We start from the raw sequence: 19,916 nt of genomic DNA on the forward strand, positions 1-19,916 counted from the left end.
GTGTGATTGACACCATTGCCCTACTGAATCACCTGAGTGAGAAGGGACATAAAGTGGCCCCTGACAAATTACAGTTCTGTGCAAAATCAGTGAAATATCTGGGGCACCAGATAGAGAAAGGTGTCAGGAAAGTAACATCAGAAAGGGTGAGAATAATTCAAAAGATGCAGTTACCCCGTACTCAGAAGGAGATCAGAATGTTCCTGGGAGTGATAGGATACTGCAGGCAATGGATTCTGGGATTTGCAGTCCTAGCTAGGCCCTTGATAAAAATGACCAAGAGAGGAACACGGATATTGTACAATGGGATGATGAAAGCTTAACAGCCTTCACAAAACTGCGGGATTGTCTGTGTACAGCCCCTGCGTTGGGAATGCCAGACTATTCCAAGGAATTTGCCCTATTCTGTGACACTCGCGATAATTGTGCGTTGTCAGTCCTGACACAAGAACATGGCACGACCAGAAGGCCTGTGGCATATTTCTCTGCCACCCTGGACCCAGTGGCTGCTGGATTACCAGGATGTCTGAAAGCAGTAGCTGCTACCTGCGCAAGTTTAGAGCAGAGTGAGTCCATTGTCATGGGACATCCTGTAACTGTGTATGTCCCACATGGAGTGGTAATTTTACTGACCAGGACGAAGACTCAGTATCTCACCCCTAGTCGGCTGACTAAATACGAGAGGATTCTTGTGGGTGCTGCAAATGTAAACATTGTCAGGTGCAGTATTCTGAACCCCGCCACTTTGCTCCACGACCCAATGGATATGGAAGGTGGGGTGGATGATGAGCATGATTGCATTGATTTAACAGAATTCAACACCAAACCACGCCCAGACATTAAAGAAACACCATTGCCTGTGCATGACAAGGAATTATTTGTGGATGGTTCATGTCTAAGACATGAACAAGGAGGCCTGAGTGCTGCCTATGCGGTAGTCTCCTTAACCAAAATTGAAGAAGCAGGTTATCTATTTGACGTAAAGTCTGCACAAGTAGCCGAATTGATCGCTATGATAAAAGCTTGCAAAATTGGGAAAAACCTACGCATAACAGTGTATACTGACAGTCAGTACTGTTATGGAGTTGTGCATGACTTTGGCCAGTTATGGCTACAGAGGGAGTTCCTGACTTCATCAGGTACCCCTATTCGAAATAGAAAAGTTGTTCAAGACCTTTTAGAGGCAATCCAGTTACCAAAGGAACTGGCAGTGGTAAAATGTGTTGCTCATAAGAAGGGCATGGACACTGTATCACTGGGAAATGATTTTGCTGATCGAGTGGCCCAATGGTGCGCCAGAGATCGGTATATCATAAATCCAAAACGAGGGGGGCCCGGAACCAGCTGCCAACTTCAAGTGTTTGAAGAAGTGCCTACATGGGATGAAGTGAAAGAGTGGCAGCAGGCGGCACCTTGGCAAGAGAGAGAGAAGTGGAAGGAAGATGGGTGTAGACCAAGACGTGTGGATGGTGTCATCTTGGGCCCAACTGGTATGCCTGTGTTACCTAGACACTTACTTGGCACAATGGCGAGATTGATACATGAAGGATCACACATTGGTAGGGACGCCATGATTCTAGTGTTCCAACAGACTTGGTACAGTAAAAAGTTCAGGAAAGTAGCAGAGTCCCTCTGCCAGAGGTGCCTGCCATGTCAAAGGATGAACGCAGGCAAAAGAACTGCGGTGGAACTGGGAAAAATTGGGAGGTCAGGGGGTCCCTTTGTGAGAATACAAGTTGATTTCATCACCATGCCACGTTGTGAAGGGAAGCGATATGTCCTTGTCATGGTCTGCCTATTTTCAAAGTGGGTGGAAGCTTTCCCTACTCCCCAAAATGACGCAATGACAGTAGCTAAGTGTTTACTAAAAGAACTGATACCTAGGTTCGGGGTTCCAGTCACTATTGAATCAGATAGAGGCCGACATTTTCAGAATGAGGTAATCGACGAACTCTGTAAGGCCTTTGGAATAACACAAAAGCTTCACTGTGCGTACCGTCCAGAGGCTTCTGGAATAGTGGAACAAATAAATGGAACTATCAAAAACAGACTAGCAAAACTGTGTGATGCATCTGGCAGGACCTGGGTGAAGGCCCTGCCCTTGGTCCTGATGGGACTCCGAAGTGTTCCTGACCGCAAGACAGGCCTAAGTCCCCATGAAATCCTGATGGGAAGAGTGATGAGACAAGCATGGGTACCAGGAAGCAAACTGTTGAGTATTACTGATGATTTGGTGCTTGAATACTGCAAGAGATTAGGTGACCAAGTGCGTTCTATCTCTCGCCAGATCGGAGAAGACGCCATCCTCAATCCAACGACTCCTCTCCACAAACTGGTCCCGGGGGACTGGGTCAAGATAAAGAAGCATACTCGGAAGAGCTGCCTGGAGCCAAGGTGGGGAGAAAAGCGTCAGGTGATCCTGGTAACAACCACAGCAGTAAAGTGTGCAGGGGTTCCACATTGGATACACGCCAGCCACACCCAGAAGGTATTACCAGACGAAGAGCCTGAAGAAGAAGGGCGTCGAGCAGAGGACTCTGCAGGAGCCAGACCAGAAGTAGCTGACGACGTACAGCCCAGTACCAGTCAAGCTGCAGGATCAGCAGATGTTGGCCCAAGAATAGTTGATGACGAACTACCAAGAGCCCAGCCTGCTGAAGGGGTCCAAGAAACTGAGCCAGAAGTAGCTGAAGACGAGCTGCCGAGTATATGGCCAGAGGAGTGGATACCATTGATTGATCTCACCGAAGACCCCATTCGAACAAGAGAGCGACTTTGTGAAGGTAGAGAGTGGACTAGAGAGGAAAAGCAAGGCACAGGCGAAGAACCTCAGGATCTTGAGATTCACATCAAAACTGAGGAAGGAGAAGGTCAGACAGGGACAGAACAAGTGATTGATACTCCTCCACTGACTCCTGATGTCGAGAAGGGACAGACTAGACATAGCGTAATAGTTCGAGCAGAAGAAAGTCCAGAGATCGAAGTGCTTGAACAGGATCAGATAGGATTAGAAGAACGTGTTCAGGAAACAGAAACAGAGACATTTGAAAAACAAACGCAAAACTGTCCTGAACAAGGCCAGATTAGTAACCAGGCAGAAGAAATAAATGCTAGCCCTGGAACTAGTCAGATAAAAGGGGAAGAAACTGAAACAGAATTGCCACAAACTAATGAGAACAAAAGGGCAAGAGAAGAAAACGAAGTCCAAGTGCCAACTAAAAGACTTAAGAAAAGAAAGCACATTGAGCCTGGCTTTGTAAAGAAATTGAGGCTAAGGATAAAAACGGTGGAAGAAATACGTGCAGAAGAAAGGAGAAGTGCTCGCATAGCTGAGCAAAAAGAAGGTACCTCCAAAAGAAGGAGTGATCGAATAAAGAGACAAAACAAAAAGTACAAGTCTCCTGAATGGACGCTCGTTTTGGAAGAATTTGAAGATCTTGATATAACTGACGAAAGCGACGGAGAACCCGTCCCTGAGTACTCTGCCGAAGAAGAAGACGAGCCACCGTGAATTTGCACAAAGTAAGCTACTTGTGTAAAGACACAAAGAGGGGTCGAGAAACTTCTTCTGAGCCAAAATGTCTGATTCAAGCGTGAATGGTAGACCTAGTCGCAGCTGTTGCAAAACATGCTGCAAGGTATGTGTATGTAGTATAGTTATACTGATATTAGTTTGGATAGGACTAACAGTGTTCATTCCCTTTGCAGTGAGCAAAAATACTAATATTTACCCTACTGAAATTGTAAATACTGACAGTGAGGAGCTGACAACACAGAGTGTAGCAAGACATGAGAGAGCACTGAAACAAACAAAACGAGACTTAGAAGCATCAGATGAGGGAGGACTACATTATCATGGAGTTAAGAACAGGACACATTTAAATGTTTTCGCAAACTTGTTGATACACTATGTAGAGACTATGGAAATTGAAGATTGCTATGTCTGCATGAAGCTACCTACCTCTGTAGCTGAAGGCGTGACATACCATCACCTGCCCCTGACATATGGAATCTCCTGTAGCATTTTAGCCAGTTTATTTTACAAAAGAGGACCGTTACAGTACTATTACTCTAACAATGACGTGATCTTTTCTGAACTTCCTATACGTGGGAACTTGAATCCTGTACATACCAAAAGTGACGTTACTCGCTATATGGGCGAATACTTTCTGACTATAGGTAATATCGACATAGGTGACGCACACAGAGATAACTTGACTTGTTCTTTGCGTGAGCAGGAAAAGATGTTCCTGAACATGGCAGAGAAAAGGCGAATAAAAATACAAAGAAAGGCAGATGACGAAAGACAGAAAAGGCCGAGATGGGCAGAGAACATGGAAGGCACCTCAACTGGTGGGGCGGGTCCTGCTCTGTTGCTGGATTTTGAAAAGAAAGGCAAGCTATGTCTTCACCGCGAGAAGACTAGCTATTATAATAACATTTTCATTGGTTCCAGTGAATGCGAACATAATTACAAGGTAATTGGAGGTTGGGGTTTCAAAAATGGGTCAGAGCCTGTGTTTCCTGCAATTTATTATATTTGTGGGGACAAGGCTTATTTCAAATTGCCGGATCACTGGTATGGAAGCTGCTACTTTGGCATTGTCTTCCCGAAAATATACCATGTGAATGGAGTTGCTGGAAGCAGTGAAAATACTAATGGCTTAGTGCGTAGTAAAAGAGAAAGCGTAGGTGAAATAATGGGTAGTATTTTCAGTGCACTGATACCTGGAGTGGGAGTGGTTCTGAGCACTCACAGAATTTGCAAATTGTCCACTATAGTGGATGTGTTGTCTACTGACACAGCTCATGGATTTCTGCTGGTCAATACCGAAATGGTTGCGATCAGATCAATGGTTTTGCAGAACAGACTTGCTCTTGACACCTTATTAGCAAAGGAGGGCGGAGTCTGCCGGATGTTGAAGGCGCAACATTGTTGCACTTATATTCCGGACAAAAGTGTACAGCTCAAAAGATACGTGAAAAACATTACTAATTTGGAAAGGGAACTTAAACCACTCGAGGTTGACAGTGCCTGGAAGAGACTGGTAGATGGTCTCTCAAATGTAGGTCATTGGCTTGCTAGCTTAGGTAAAAGCTTATTGTTTAAGGTACTGATGCCAATTGGAATTATAGGTCTTATCCTATTCTTCATATTTGTCTGTTGCAAATGCCGTAAGCACACCAGAAAGCATCAAGTGAATGCGAGAGGAGTGAAACAAAGTGTGGATGAGCTTGAACTGGAGGAGATAAATAATCAGATATACAAAAGGGTGAAGAATTCTCACCCTACCAAAAATGAGAAAGAGAAGTTGAACAGATTGTTGGAAGAGATAGAGCTGTATAAAGTGTGAGAAGTTGGCATCTGGTTCCATTTTATTTTGTGATGATAGTAAATATCATCAAAGAGGGGATTGATGAAGCAAAGCTTCGCATTTGCGACTTGCTTTTGTCATGAACCTCGTTCATGTGTAACCAAGTAATAATTTGTACGTCTTACTAACGTTTATTTCATGTTTAAACGAGGTAAATGAAGCTTGCATATGTGTATTTCTAATACGATTAATTCGAGTACGTAAAATGGCCGCTGCTTTGAAATAGCTTCTGCGCATGCGTCAGTCACACTCACGTGTCCTGACGTGTTTGCAGGTTTGGAGGGAAATAGTTGCGCATGCGTAATACATAGCTTTGGCAGTAACGTGGTACTGCTCGTGCCATTGCTCTTGTGCTTGTGTATATGTAGCTAACATTTAGACTGCATAAGTATATTTTTTAGTGATAAGTTGAAAGTACAAAACCTATGATGTGTTTTCATAACGTTATTTCCGTGTATTAATTTGTTCTCGCTTACTTTTCATGTACCGCGGGAAATGGGGGTCTGACTGAGCCGAAAGCCATCTTGGAGGTCCTTACTGCGCAGGACCGTCCGCCTGGGGAGAAGTCAACCTTGGCTGGTGGAACTCAGCCAGCTGGCAGGGATGGGCAAGATGCTCCTGAGAAACTGACCTGCGAACTCAGCAGGACGGAGTCATGTGTCCCCATTCTGAAACAATGTAAACTTGTCATTGTATTTCCCTGGACTTTCTCATGAGAACCCCAATCTCGCTAGGCGGTACCCAGAGATGCAAAGTAGGCATCCAAATAGTGTGTTCTGATTGGTGTGTTACCCAAATCCTACCTTAGGACCAATCCAAATTGAGGAATTCTGACACTTTGCAACATTGGGGGGTGGTACACCGTCCCCAAACTGTATATCTACCCTGGGTTCACCTAGGGAAGTTGTCCGACTTGTCTGGTTTAGCTGACCTGTCACTGACCCATCGCACTCAATAGGTGACTGAAGATACAGAGAGCTGCGGAGCACTCTGTCCGAAATTGACCATAGACTAAGGTTCTACTGAACCTTAAAGTGCTGGCGAAGCACTTTGCTGGGAGTTCGCTGACCCAATCGGGGTCTTGATCGATAGCTGCAGAGAGGGTGGAGCGCAGGCGTTGCTTCCAAACTGCGGGTGCGGTCCTGTCCTGAGGGGTTCCTGTCCTGAGGTCCTGTCCTGATTCCTAATCTGAGGGTTTCCTGTCCTGTCCTGGGTGTCCATTCTGCACCTGCTGTCCATTGAGGGGTATCCTTCCTTGAGGGTTTCCTGTCCTTAACTGACCCGTGGCCAGGGTTTGGTTTTCACACCAGTCTAGGTAAATATCGCTCTAAATTCTTTAAACTTGCACCTTTCTATTTTTCTGTCTTTTGCTTCAATAAAGACACACCTTTGCACATGTTGATTTTTTCCATGCTTTTGCCGCAATTATTGAAACGTAAAGACATTGCATATTTTCATAACGTGTTCCCATGTTCCCCTACCTGTTAGAAATCATATTTTGTATTGCAGTTTGTCATTTTCTGATATGGTCTAGAACGGCCTTACTTAAACTGTCCAAAGAACTTTTGCCCTAAATGCATAGCGTTTCCTGTTGCATCTCATATTAGCATTTCCATGATTACCCTGACTTTATTTCTCTATAGTTATGTACTTTTCGTTATCTTGATTATCGATTGTCTTATCCTTGTAAATCTAATGCTTACTGAGAACGAACTTTAGATAAAGACTTTAAAACTTCCAGTTGTCCGTGGTCATTTTACAAAGGTATTGAATGTCATTTTGAATTGTATTGGCTGCCTTTCCTTTTACAGCTAGCTCCCTGATCCATTGTGGTCATAGGTACCCGTGTCGGTGGATGGTAAGTCGGGTACACTGAGGAATAACAGTAGGGAATTCACACAAATTGGTAGCACCCGGTCAATGTATATGGTGAATTGAAATATATGGGCCCGAAGCCGGAAGCGGCGAAATTATTGGTTGGGTGACCTCGCGCGCTCTATCACTTCCATTGGTTTGCTGTACTAGATTTCGGCAGGTGAAACTTGTAAAAATCTATGGTGGGGAAGAGGAGACCTAGGTGGTGGGCCTGGAAAGAAAGGCAAAGCATGTGGAATTCAGTGGTTTAAAGACCTATACCGCATGCTGTATCTCCTTTCCAAGTGAAAAACTAGAAATAAGAGGTATTTACCAAACCCTATTGAATATAATGCCTCGTCCTTGAGGTAATGGTATTTACTGTTTGAGATACCTCACCACATCAGCCCACTTGTAATTAGGGCCTTTATGTATGTTTGCTCTGTTCTCACCTTCCACCTGGAACAAGGACCCAAATATTCTGGGAAAAGTGCACATATTCTGGTGAAAGTGCTCCAATATCGAAGGCAAGGTCAATGTCCTTTTTCCTAGATTTTCATGTAGGTCTTTTATTAGGTTACCTATTTCTATTGTCTTTTATTGTGATTTTATCGAGGATGCTTTATATGTGATGGATTGTACTACTTTTATGGTTTTTATCTCGAAGACCGAGTAAAGTTTATATTGAATTGAATTGAATTGAAAGCAAGGAGTATTGTTGGAGGTTTCTCAATTGGACAGCCATGTGTCATCCTAGGTAGAGACAGCAAACTGCCACATGCAAGGTTTTACAGGAGGCTTGGAACCTTGCAAAAAGGACTTAACATGATTGTGTTTTGTCCTTTTTTAATGTCGTGAGCCGGGAGTTAGGCCCTTTGGGAATCCATTGGATGCAGAAGTTACCCTTCAGCAAGTTGTACCAACGCAGGGTCAGCCCTTGAACTTTAACTGGTCGGGCTCAATGTTTCCTCTCTCTGACTAGAGGCTGGAAGAGGTCATGGCCTCCTCTCTCGTATTTAGCGACGCCGCATGCATGCTGTGCCAGATTCACATTATTTCTAGAGTGTTGCAATTACAGAGCCACAGAGCCACGCCACTAATACTAACCTTTGTATGTTTTGAAGATTCCGTTTTAATTAAAATAACAAGGAGTCAAAATATAAAGCAATTAGAGGAAGGAAATCTCCCAGATTGCCTTCGACTTTCCTTGACTCCTTCCTGTGTGCACGAGATGGTGTGTAAACGCGCCAGGATAGCACAGTATCTCCCATTGCTTTGCGGCTCTATGCATGGTGTGTGCATGCATAAGGTACTGTGCTATAGCCAGAGTCTTCCAGCTGCGCCTGTAGGACTCTACCTCAGGCTCATGCAGCACTAGAGTGAAGGAGGGTCGATGGTGGCTGGGACCATTCATGGGGCTTTGTCTGTGGCACCACCACCTTCTTGCATGACCTACACCCCCTTCTGCACATAATCAATCCCGCTCAGGCCACCTGCTCCGTCCTCACACTGGAAAGCACGACCTCTGACCCTCTGGATCTCAGGTGTCTTAAATAATCCAACCCTATATTAAAGATTCGACTGCTTGAGCTGGAGATTGCTGGGCATGCGCGAACTCAGCTCGACCCCCATCACCAATTGTGTCTTAACTATTTGTCTGCTTACAAAAAGATCAATATTGCTTCAAATGTGAAATCTGTGGCAATGTTGCTTCGTGCATTTGCATGCCCCAGGTGATACCCTCTCTTGACATCACTCTTCATCACTGTGGCCGATGGCTTATCTAGAAATCAATGGTTCACTGCGGACTTATTTAAGTACAGATTTCGTCAATAGCTGGATATATAATTCGACCAAACAGAAAACAAAGGGGCATATTTACAAAAGAAGTGACGGAGCCCGGTTTTAACCTTGTTGGCATAACGCTGCGCTCTGCCACTTCCAAAACGCAAGGCTGCACCATATTTACAAGAATACAGGGCAGACCTGCTTTGCTCCCTGCGCTGGCGCTAAATTTAGCAGCCTAGTGCCAATGCAGGCACCCTGCCACCCAAGGGAGGCATAGGGAGGTGTAACAAGGAGATTTTTCTTTTATTTCTACTTGTTTTTCCCTCTTTCTATGCATGCTGCATTCTGCAGCTCGCATAGAAAGAGGAAATCACCACTCATGATTGTTTTTGTGCAGGAAGGTGTCCATTCCTGCAAAAAACAATCTCCCTGCAATGCAGGCACCCTTGCATCGTGGTGCAAAGGTGACTGCATCGGAGCATGGCAGCCAATTGTGCACGAGCGTGGGGGAGCAAAGGGATCCGTCATATTGTTGTAGATATGACACATCCCTATGCTTTGCAAGTGACTCTGTGCAGACTCGGTGCAGCAAAATGGCTTGCAGCACCGCGCTGAGTCACTTTGTTGTAAATAAGCCCCTTTATTTGCTTTGCAATATGATAAGTGTAACCTTTTTTCTTATACTGTATGTAGACATTAAGGTTACAATATTCTAAAGAGAGAGAGGGAAGATACTGATGAGTTGAGCGAGTATGTGCACAAATTTAACCCTTTATCTAAAAGAACGTCTATGTTGGTGTGTTTGTGCATCGTGAACAAGTGTAATTGTGATTATGTGAGTCGGCCTTTGCCTCTGTGGCTTTGCCTCTAATCTTTTCTGTTTGAATACATGCGTGTAGAGATTTCCAGAAAAAACTCGTGGTTGGAGAAGTTCAGGAAAAAATTCCAGACCCGAAACCGAGTTTTTAAAAATGACTTTGACAACAGAAAAGGTGTATGCAAGAAAAGTATTTTTCTAAACTGTTGTTATACTTGAATGAAATAAATTGCCTAAATAGGCATTTAAACTTTTAATATAAGCTGTTCAATATGTGAGAAATTTGCAATTGCATAATTGTCTAACATTCCATTTTCCTTTTCCTGTATTGGGTTTTATTTCTGATTCCTATAGTTTTTTATCAAATGTTCTAGCTTCGTTCCTTCACCTGAAAGAAGGGTCTTTTATTTGGTGAGCCTTTGCATTTGAATGTATTGCCTTGAAGTCAAAGAGGCAGGACTGTGGGAGAGTCCACCAGTCAATTCAAAACACATGATTCCAAGATATATTTACCTAATCTTTAAATGAGTTTTCCCCAGAGGTAAAGTGTTGCAAAATGGATTCCGTCCTTTAGTACGCTCAGATTTTTTTCTTTTTTCTCTCCCCTGGTTTTTGACTTATTTCTGTGGGTAAGTCTAACTACTTGTGTCTCAACCCCAATAATCACATGGTAAGTGGACTGCACGTGTTTACTGCCAGTGCCTTCCTTTTAAGGTACGGCTGCTGGTAAGGGGCAATTGACTGGTTGCACGTAGACAATGGTGCACACACGTGTGCACATGTGTGTGGGCTGCACATATGAGACTCCTGTTGTGCGTAGGCTGTTAACTGCGCACAGGTGGCCTTGTGCAGAGGGAACTCTGTAGGGTTATATATTGACCAAGAGTAGGCCTGAAAATATTAATAGGCACTCATAGGTAAAGCCAGTATGGTATTATTTGCAGTGACACCTTTTCATACACATAGAGGGAATTCTGTCTTAGAGTGTAGTTTTGCTTCCTTTAGGCCTACAATGTCACATATGGGATTAAACTGGGGTTGAAAGTTTGCACACAGTTCAATTCACAGGTCACAAGAATATATATGGAAAATGTATGGGTCGTTCAGAATGTTCATGTTTCTCAGGCTCAGCTCAAGATCAGTGTCCAAGCTTTTTGTCATCCTGGGCTGAGTTAATTAGGATGCTCCACAGAAGAGGGATCAAAAGGCTCCCCAATCAAAAAGAGTAGTTAACACTGCTTCCCTCAGCTCCTGAGCAGAAGCAGGTGGGGGAAAATCTGCATCTGGTAATTAGCTGTAACACTCTCTGCCAGGGCTGGGGCAGCCCATTCTCACTGAACAAGGGAGGAAGCACAGACAACTGACTGGAGCCTTCACAGGAGGGGGCTCCTCTTTGAAGTTTTGGTGGGAAGGGTCCTGGTAGTGATATCAGGGAGGGGCAGAGTTGAGGCCCTCAGAGGATAAGTGACCAGTGACTTCTGGACAGCGCCATTTTGGACTGTCCCAGCATGCTGTGCAGGAGGATTGGGAGGGGGTGAAAAGGTGACGTGGCACCCCAGGTTGTCCAGAGCTACCTGGCTTCAAAAATCTTCCACCCCCATTTAGACACTCTGCACGGATGTATGTCATTACCACTCATGCTTTTACAACGCATGCCTTTACCACGCAAGTCGTTACAACGACTTCCGTTGGGGGGTGCTGGATAGTGAATAGTTTAATTTACTATTCCAACTCCAGTCCCCGTGGATAGTAGGGAAGGTTTTGGATAGTAAATTAACTATTCCCTATCCTAGAGCGCCCCCCAGTGTAAATCGTTGTAACGACTTTCGTCGTAAAAGTTGCGTGGTAAAGGTACTGCGTTGAAAAAGTTGCGTTGTAAACTCTGTTTACCCTCTGCACAATTACATAAAATGCTTTTAAGCTGTACTTTTTTTTACTAAACTGGACTGCAGAAGCAGTCATAGAAAGACAAACCCCCTGATGTCCTAAATGACTAAGGAATTCGTTTAAGCAAAATTTAACACTTTCAATGTAACTTGCAAGGGTGAATCAATAATCCCCATAAGAATTCAATTCAACTAAATAAGTTAAACAAAACATAAATGACTACATGAATGACAAACATAAACACAAGCCAAGTGTATAGAAAAAGGAATTTATCAGGAAGTTAAAACAGTTCATTTGATGTACAGAAAATATAATAGGGCTGCAGGTTAACAAACAATGTATTCATAAGCAACTCAACAGAACCTATTGACACCTATCCAAAAGCATAATGAAAAAACAAAAAGGATGAGGTGGAGGTCGACGTTTCGGTCTCCTAGAGGATACTTAGCGAGACCATCTTCAGGACTGATGACAATTGGGAGCTGTATATTGAAAAAAGTGTAATCTGAAACATAAATGTTTTTCAGTTACAAACCATTCTTATTTGTCTTTTTTATCCATTACACCTTGGCACGCAGACAGAGATAATACTAACACCACAACAAACAGAAAACAAAGTAAACAATTTACAAAGAGCGTATTAAACGCCCACAGGAAAATTTAAAGTAAAATTAATAATTCCATTTATAAACGTTTTTCGAGTTAAATATCGCCAAATCTAAGAGAATGTGATATAACCTATTAGATACGACACTTCATATTAGTTATAGACACTGAGTTTAGATATGTATCAGCTAGTTTACCTTTAAGTATAGTTGGGGTCGTAAACGCAGTGCAACAGTCTTGATCACACGTCCGTCATGTAGCACTTCGAATAGTTTAATCTAATTTAAAAAATCACAAAGATTGTCTTATAACCTATCCAAAAGATGTCTAAAAAAATGATTTGGTGCTGCAGTTATGGGCTTACCGAATAAAGATCTTAGTCAAACGTTCACGTGGTTCAACTTCAGATAACTTGTGCAGATTCTATAACAAAACAGGCATTATATTAAAGCTTATCTTACGAGTCTACAAGGATATTTACTTAGAGAAAGGAAGGGGACCAGAGCTTCGTTTATCAGCTTACCAGTAGCGTTCTCTCGGTGATCGACAAGGCGGGGGTTCTGTTCGTATCACAAGTGCAGAAGCGCCTCATGAGAATATCGCTTCTATTTAAAGCACCGTTTGGATATCGAAATAGGACTGCACAAATGGGCGCCATGTTTGAACAGGTTGAGTCAAGGGTGTATTAGAAGCGGCAAAAATAAAAAATGAATTGCCGACTTCGAAATTAATCCGCAACTGCACAGATGGGCGTCCTTTTTAAACAGATTAAATCCAAAACGTAGTGGAAGCAGGAAAGAAAGGGATAGCGCTTAGTCGAATAACGTCTAATGACTACAACCAATTGAATGTCAAGGCTTCATGTGTCGTATTGTAGTTCATTAAAATAGTTATCGTCAGTTTGAAACATCCACATTTACATTTATAATTATTCCATATGTCATCAGTGCAAACGTTAGTGCAAATTTATGTTTTAATTCCAAATAGTGCCAATTGTCAAACAGCAGTTACATTTACAGCTTTCCTAAATAATCGCGTAAAACATTACAGTTCAAGGAGTATTTCATGAATAATCTCATCCAACATTATGATTCAGAATGATGGATCTTGAGACTATAAGAACAATCCTGGTCAATCTTAACCTACATTTAACAGTTCCATAGTTATCCTTCTAAGCATGTTAACAACAGGATTGGTGTTTATTCAGAAGGATAATAAACGAAAAACTTTGTGAATGAAACTAAAGTAGGCATGCTAATGCATGCCATTCAGTGGCGGAATTTAATCCTCGTTTCACAGTATCGGTTAGGCAGATAAGTTTGCCTTCTCTCAAAGAGAGAACTTTGTCAATGTTATTCTGTCTTTTGTTAGGTTTGATTACCTCCAGAACCCACCAAATCATATCTGTTTCTTTATGACCAAGTTGTAAATAATGCTCAACCAAAGGTGCATTCTCCTTTCTACATCTGATCCGCGACTGATGCTGCAGAATACGTTTTTTGACGGGTTGAATGGTCTTGCCCACATAATGTAACAGACAGGGGCATTGAATACAGTAAACCACATTTGTGGTGTTGCAATTGGAAAAAGTTTTAGCTTGGAATTCCACATCATTAATTTTACACGTCTTAACAGTTTTTGTAGTAGCGCAGGCCGCACAATTATTACATTTATGATGTCCTACCAATGGAACAATTTGCTTCATGCTGTCAACGGTGTTGGTAGATGGAATATTCTCGTAAGCATGTATTAACCTATCTCGTAGGTTAGTTCCTCTTTTGAATGCAAAGAGAGGTTTAGTTTGCAGTTCCGGAATGGATTGAAGCAAGTTCCAATGTTAACACACAATTTTCTTGATTGCATTAGAGTGTGTGCCGAAGGTGGATACGCAGACAATGTTAGGTTTATTTTGGCGCTCGCTCACTGTTAGGAGAGCTTCACGGTCATTGTACCAAGCCCTCTTCATGGATTTGCGCAGGAGTCTAGAGGGATAACCACGTGCCTGCAGTTTCACCTTCAGTTTTTTTGCCTCACAGAAATAGTCATCTTTAAAGGTGCAATTTCTTCGAAGTCGAAGAAATTGCCCAAAAGGCAGTCCATCCTTTAATGCCTGCGGATGGTGGCTAGTGTAACGCAGGAGAGTATTCCTCGCTGTTTTCTTAGTGTACAAGGTAGTGTATAACTGATGGTTGGTATCTATTTTTATGGTAATATCTAGGAAAGGCATCTCACTAGAATTGTATGCTTTATGCTCGTGCTTTTTGAAACATCCACAAAGGTCTATTAGTGGCTGTAAGCTTACCCTCAGGTATAACCATAGGTAAAACCAATATGTTGAAGTTAAGCAGCACATTGCCTCTTGTGTTGAAACTTAGGCTTGAATACACAATCGGTATAAATGTATTGACTGGATGGAGAATGTAATACATTATTCCCTTGCGGTAAAGTGATGACATTACAGATGTGTTTTGCACGCTTTTCATTTTAGATAGCCAGAAATATTGTAACTAGAAAAACGTTTATAAATTAAATTATTAATTTTACTTTAACTTTTCCTGTGGGCGTTTAATACGCTCTTTGTAAATTGTTTACTTTGTGTTCTGTTTGTTGTGGTGTTAGTATTATCTCTGTCTGCGTGCCAAGGTGTAATGGATAAAAAAGACAAATAAGAATGGTTTGTAACTGAAAAACATTTATGTTTCAGATTACACTTTTTTCAATATACAGCTCCCAATTGTCATCAGTCCTGAAGATGGTCTCGCTAAGTATCCTCTAGGAGACCGAAACGTCGACCTCCACCTCATCCTTTTTGTTTTTTCATTATGCTTTTGGATAGGTGTCAATAGGTTCTGTTGAGTTGCTTATGAATACATTGTTTGTTAACCTGCAGCCCTATTCTATTTTCTGTATATCAAATGAACTGTTTTAACTTCCTGATAAATTCCTTTTTCTATACACTTGGCTTGTGTTTATGTTTGTCATTCATGTAGTCATTTATGTTTTGTTTAACTTATTTAGTTGAATTGAATTCTTATGGGGATTATTGATTCACCCTTGCAAGTTACATTGAAAGTGTTAAATTTTGCTTAAACGAATTCCCTTGAAGGCACCTTCACCCCTCTACTTAATTACCCAAGCCCTCAAGGGTAGTTTGGGTTGCTCACTGCTCGAAATTCTCTTCTAAATGACTAAGCACACCCCCCTCAGTTAACCCATGGACCAGTGGGTATCTCACCCCCCTGAGGATCCGTTGGGGAAGATCTGGAATTCTGTGCCCCAAAAGGAGAAGAGGGGCACCAGCAGGCTCCTGGAATTGCCTCTAGCGCCACCATGAGTAAAATGAGCACAGGCCTTTTTAAGGTTGGCAACCTTTGACGGAGAGCGCAGGGTTTCACCACGATTCTCCTTATTTCCCAATGGGGAGAGAAAATCCGTTAACCGATTTTTCAAAAAATGTTCAAGGGGAGGAGGTGTGCATGGGGTACCCTCCTCCGTACTGGTATAGGCTCCGGGACCCGATGCAAAACAAAGACCTTGTGAATACAGAGCTCCCCAGGACCCCGAGGGCTAGCCCAGAAGAACCTGAGTGGGAGCAACAATAGACAGTAGTGGTCGGCAGTAGGAGTGTCGGCAGGGCGATGACATGGGCAGGGTGGGGGGTAGTGATGTATGGATTACGGAGTTTTACAGGTAAGTAAACATTTAAATAAATAAAACGAATTTTGTTGCGCGCACTGCATCACCAAATGTCAGGCAGTGCGCGCAACGAAATTCGTTTTATTTATTTAAATGTTTACTTACCTGTAAAACTCCGTAATCCATACATTACTACCCACCACCCTGCCCCTCCCCCTTCCCACGTCACCGCCCTGCCGAAACTCCTACTGCCAACCGCTAATAGAGCATTGCTGGTTCCCCTTGGGGTGGGAGCTAAAGAGCCTGCTGGGCAGCCGGGAGTGGGCTCCCCGTGTAGCTCCAGCTTAAAAAAAGACTTGGGATGTCTAGGTGGCAGCGGGGCATCCCCTCCCAGAAGAAAAAAAGGAAAACAAACAACAAAAGGCTCGCTGGGTCCTGAAAACAGTAGGAGACCCGCTGTTCAAATATTAACTGCTTCCTCGTAGAAGTACCCCATAATGCCTCTGAAGAGTCTTATTTGCATTTGTGGCTTGCTTTGCGGTAGCTTCAAAATGGGCAGGGGTACCACTAACATATTTTAAAAGGATGACTTGAGGTTACAGGAGGGCAGAAGCTTCTTCTTATTTTATATTTGATGACTGACCCTAACTTTCTGGGGGCACAAAATTTAGGACCCCCAGGATTTTTCTCTTTCTTTTCAAGAACTCCAAAGGCTCAAGTCTATTAAAAGATACAGACACGTTATGTTCTTGCACACATAAAAGGCCAAGGGCCTCATTTATGAAAGCCTTGCGCCGTTGGTGCGTCACTTTTTCCCATTTTAAACGTGGCGCACCGGCGGCGCAAACCTTCATAAATAAGGCCCCAGGTTTGCTAACATTTTGCACCATGGCTGCACCACTTTTGTGGCTCTTCATGCAGCCGCATACTATGGGTGGAATATGAGCATTCCCATGCATCCACCCATGGACTTTATGCAAACCCATATTTACAAAAGTTTGTAAACCTGGGATTGCCTGAAATCACTACGCTAACAAGGAGAAAATCTATTTTTCTGCATGCTTTTTCCTCTTGTGTGCTGCATTCAAATGATTGTTTTGTGCAGGAAGATATTCCTTCCTACACAAAAACAATTCTCCTTGTAACGCTGGCACATTTGCACCATGGTGCAAGGGTGCCTGCATTGCTGCCAGGTTGTCGTTGCGATGTGTGAAAGTATGTTAAATATGCCCGCAAGTGTTAACCATGTGTGGAAAATTCCGGCCATTCCGAGTTTTCAAATTAGAAAAGAATCAGTATTTAACACACTAAATTCAAAATGTTTTACCTTTTCACGGCTGGAATGCCAGAAACCGGTCCTCGGAAGCTTGTTTTCGGTCCAGGGAAGGCATCGCTTGGCAGTTCGGGCTGGACTGTTCCCATGAGGCACAGGGTCAGACTGATTTGCATATAGCCATGTCTGAACTGGGGTGGCATAGTGGGCTAAAGAACGGTGATGGATCAAACCCAGATCTTTTGACTGGGTGTGAGTGTTTGATTGGTTCAGATGCTCCGTCTATGACCAACCCCTTTTGTACCGCTTTGGCCACCACAAGTGTGGCAGGGTATGCTCAGACGTGAGTCCCTTGCTCACTTTGCCACTGGATTCAAGCAAGCCGGGCTGAAGATGGCTGGAATGCCAGAAACCGGTCCTCGGAACCTTGTTTCTGGTCCAGGGAAGGCATGGCTTGGCAGTTCGGGCTGGATTGTTCCCATGAGGCACAGGGTCAGACTGATTTGCATATAGCCATGTCTGAACTGGGGTGGCAAAGTGGGCTAAAGAACGGTGATGGATCAAACCCAGATCTTTTGACTGGGTGTGAGTGTTTGATTGGTTCAGATGCTCCGTCCATCACCACCCCCTTTTGTACCGCTTTGGCCGCCACAAGTGTGGCAGGGTATGCTCAGACGTGAGTCCCTTGCTCACTTTGCTACTGGATTCAAGCAAGCCGGGCTGAAGACGGCTGGAATGCCAGAAACCGGTCCTCGGAAGCTTGTTTCCGGTCCAGGGAAGGCATGGCTTGGCAGTTCGGGCTTGACTGTTCCCATGAGGCACAGGGTCAGACTGATTTGCATATAGCCATGTCTGAACTGGGGTGGCAGAGTGGGCTAAAGAACGGTGATGGATCAAACTCAGATATTTTGACTGGGTGTGAGTGTTTGATTGGTTCAGATGCTCCGTCCATCACCACCCCCTTTTGTACAGTTTTGGCCGCCACAAGTGTGGCAGGGTATGCTCAGACGTGAGTCCCTTGCTCACTTTGCCACTGGATTCAAGCAAGCCGGGCTGAAGACGGGTGGAATGCCAGAAACCGGTCCTCGGAAGCTTGTTTCCGGTCCAGGGAAGGCATGGCTTGGCAGTTCGGGCTGGACTGTTCCCATGAGGCACAGGGTCAGACTGATTTGCATATAGCCATGTCTGAACTGGGGTGGCAGAGTGGGCTAAAGAACGGTGATGGATCAAACCCAGATCTTTTGACTGGGTGTGAGTGTTTGATTGGTTCAGATGCTCCGTCCATCACCACCCCCTTTTGTACCGCTTTGGCCGCCACAAGTGTGGCAGGGTATGCTCAGACGTGAGTCCCTTGCTCACTTTGCTACTGGATTCAAGCAAGCCGGGCTGAAGACGGCTGGAATGCCAGAAACCGGTCCTCGGAAGCTTGTTTCTGGTCCAGGGAAGGCATGGCTTGGCAGTTCGGGCTTGACTGTTCCCATGAGGCACAGGGTTAGACTGATTTGCATATAGCCATGTCTGAACTGGGGTGGCAGAGTGGGCTAAAGAACGGTGATGGATCAAACCCAGATCTTTTGACTGGGTGTGAGTGTTTGATTGGTTCAGATGCTCCGTCCATCACCACCCCCTGTTGCACCGCTTTGGCCGCCACAAGTGTGGCAGGGTATGCTCAGACGTGAGTCCCTTGCTCACTTTGCTACTGGATTCAAGCAAGCCGGGCTGAAGACGGCTGGAATGCCAGAAACCGGTCCTCGGAAGCTTGTTTCCGGTCCAGGGAAGGCATGGCTTGGCAGTTCGGGCTTGACTGTTCCCATGAGGCACAGGGTCAGACTGATTTGCATATAGCCATGTCTGAACTGGGTGGCAGAGTGGGCTAAAGAACGGTGATGGATCAAACCCAGATCTTTTGACTGGGTGTGAGTGTTTGATTGGTTCAGATGCTCCGTCCATCACCACCCCCTTTTGTACCGCTTTGGCCCCCACAAGTGTGGCAGGGTATGCTCAGACGCGAGTCCCTTGCTCACTTTGCCACTGGATTCAAGCAATCCGGGCTGAAGACGGCTGGAATGCCAGAAACCGGTCCTCGGAAGCTTGTTTCCGGTTCAGGGAAGGCATGGCTTGGCAGATCGGGCTGGACTGTTCCCATGAGGCACAGGGTCAGACTGATTTGCATATAGCCATGTCTGAACTGGGGTGGCAGTGTGGGCTAAAGAACGGTGATGGATCAAACCCAGAACTTTTGACTGGGTGTGAGTGTTTGATTGGTTCAGATACTCCGTCCATGACCACCCCCTTTTGTACCACTTTGGCCGCCACAAGTGTGGCAGGGTATGCTCAGACGTGAGTCCCTTGCTCACTTTGCAACTGGATTCAAGCAAGCCGGGCTGAAGACGGCTGGAATGCCAGAAACCGGGCCTCGGAAGCTTGTTTCCGGTCCAGGGAAGGCATGGCTTGGCAGTTCGGGCTGGACTGTTCCCATGAGGCACAGGGTCAGACTGATTTGCATATAGCCATGTCTGAACTGGGGTGGCAGAGTGGGCTAAAGAATGTTGATGGATCAAACCCAGATCTTTTGGCTGGGTGTGAGTGTTTGATTGGTTCAGATGCTCCATCCATCACCACCGCCTTTTGTACCGCTTTGGCCGCCACAAGTGTGGCAGGGTATGCTCAGACGTGAGTC

Source organism: Lissotriton helveticus, chromosome 9 (assembly GCF_964261635.1).
Source record: "Lissotriton helveticus chromosome 9, aLisHel1.1, whole genome shotgun sequence".
NCBI classification, from domain to species: Eukaryota; Metazoa; Chordata; class Amphibia; order Caudata; family Salamandridae; genus Lissotriton; species Lissotriton helveticus.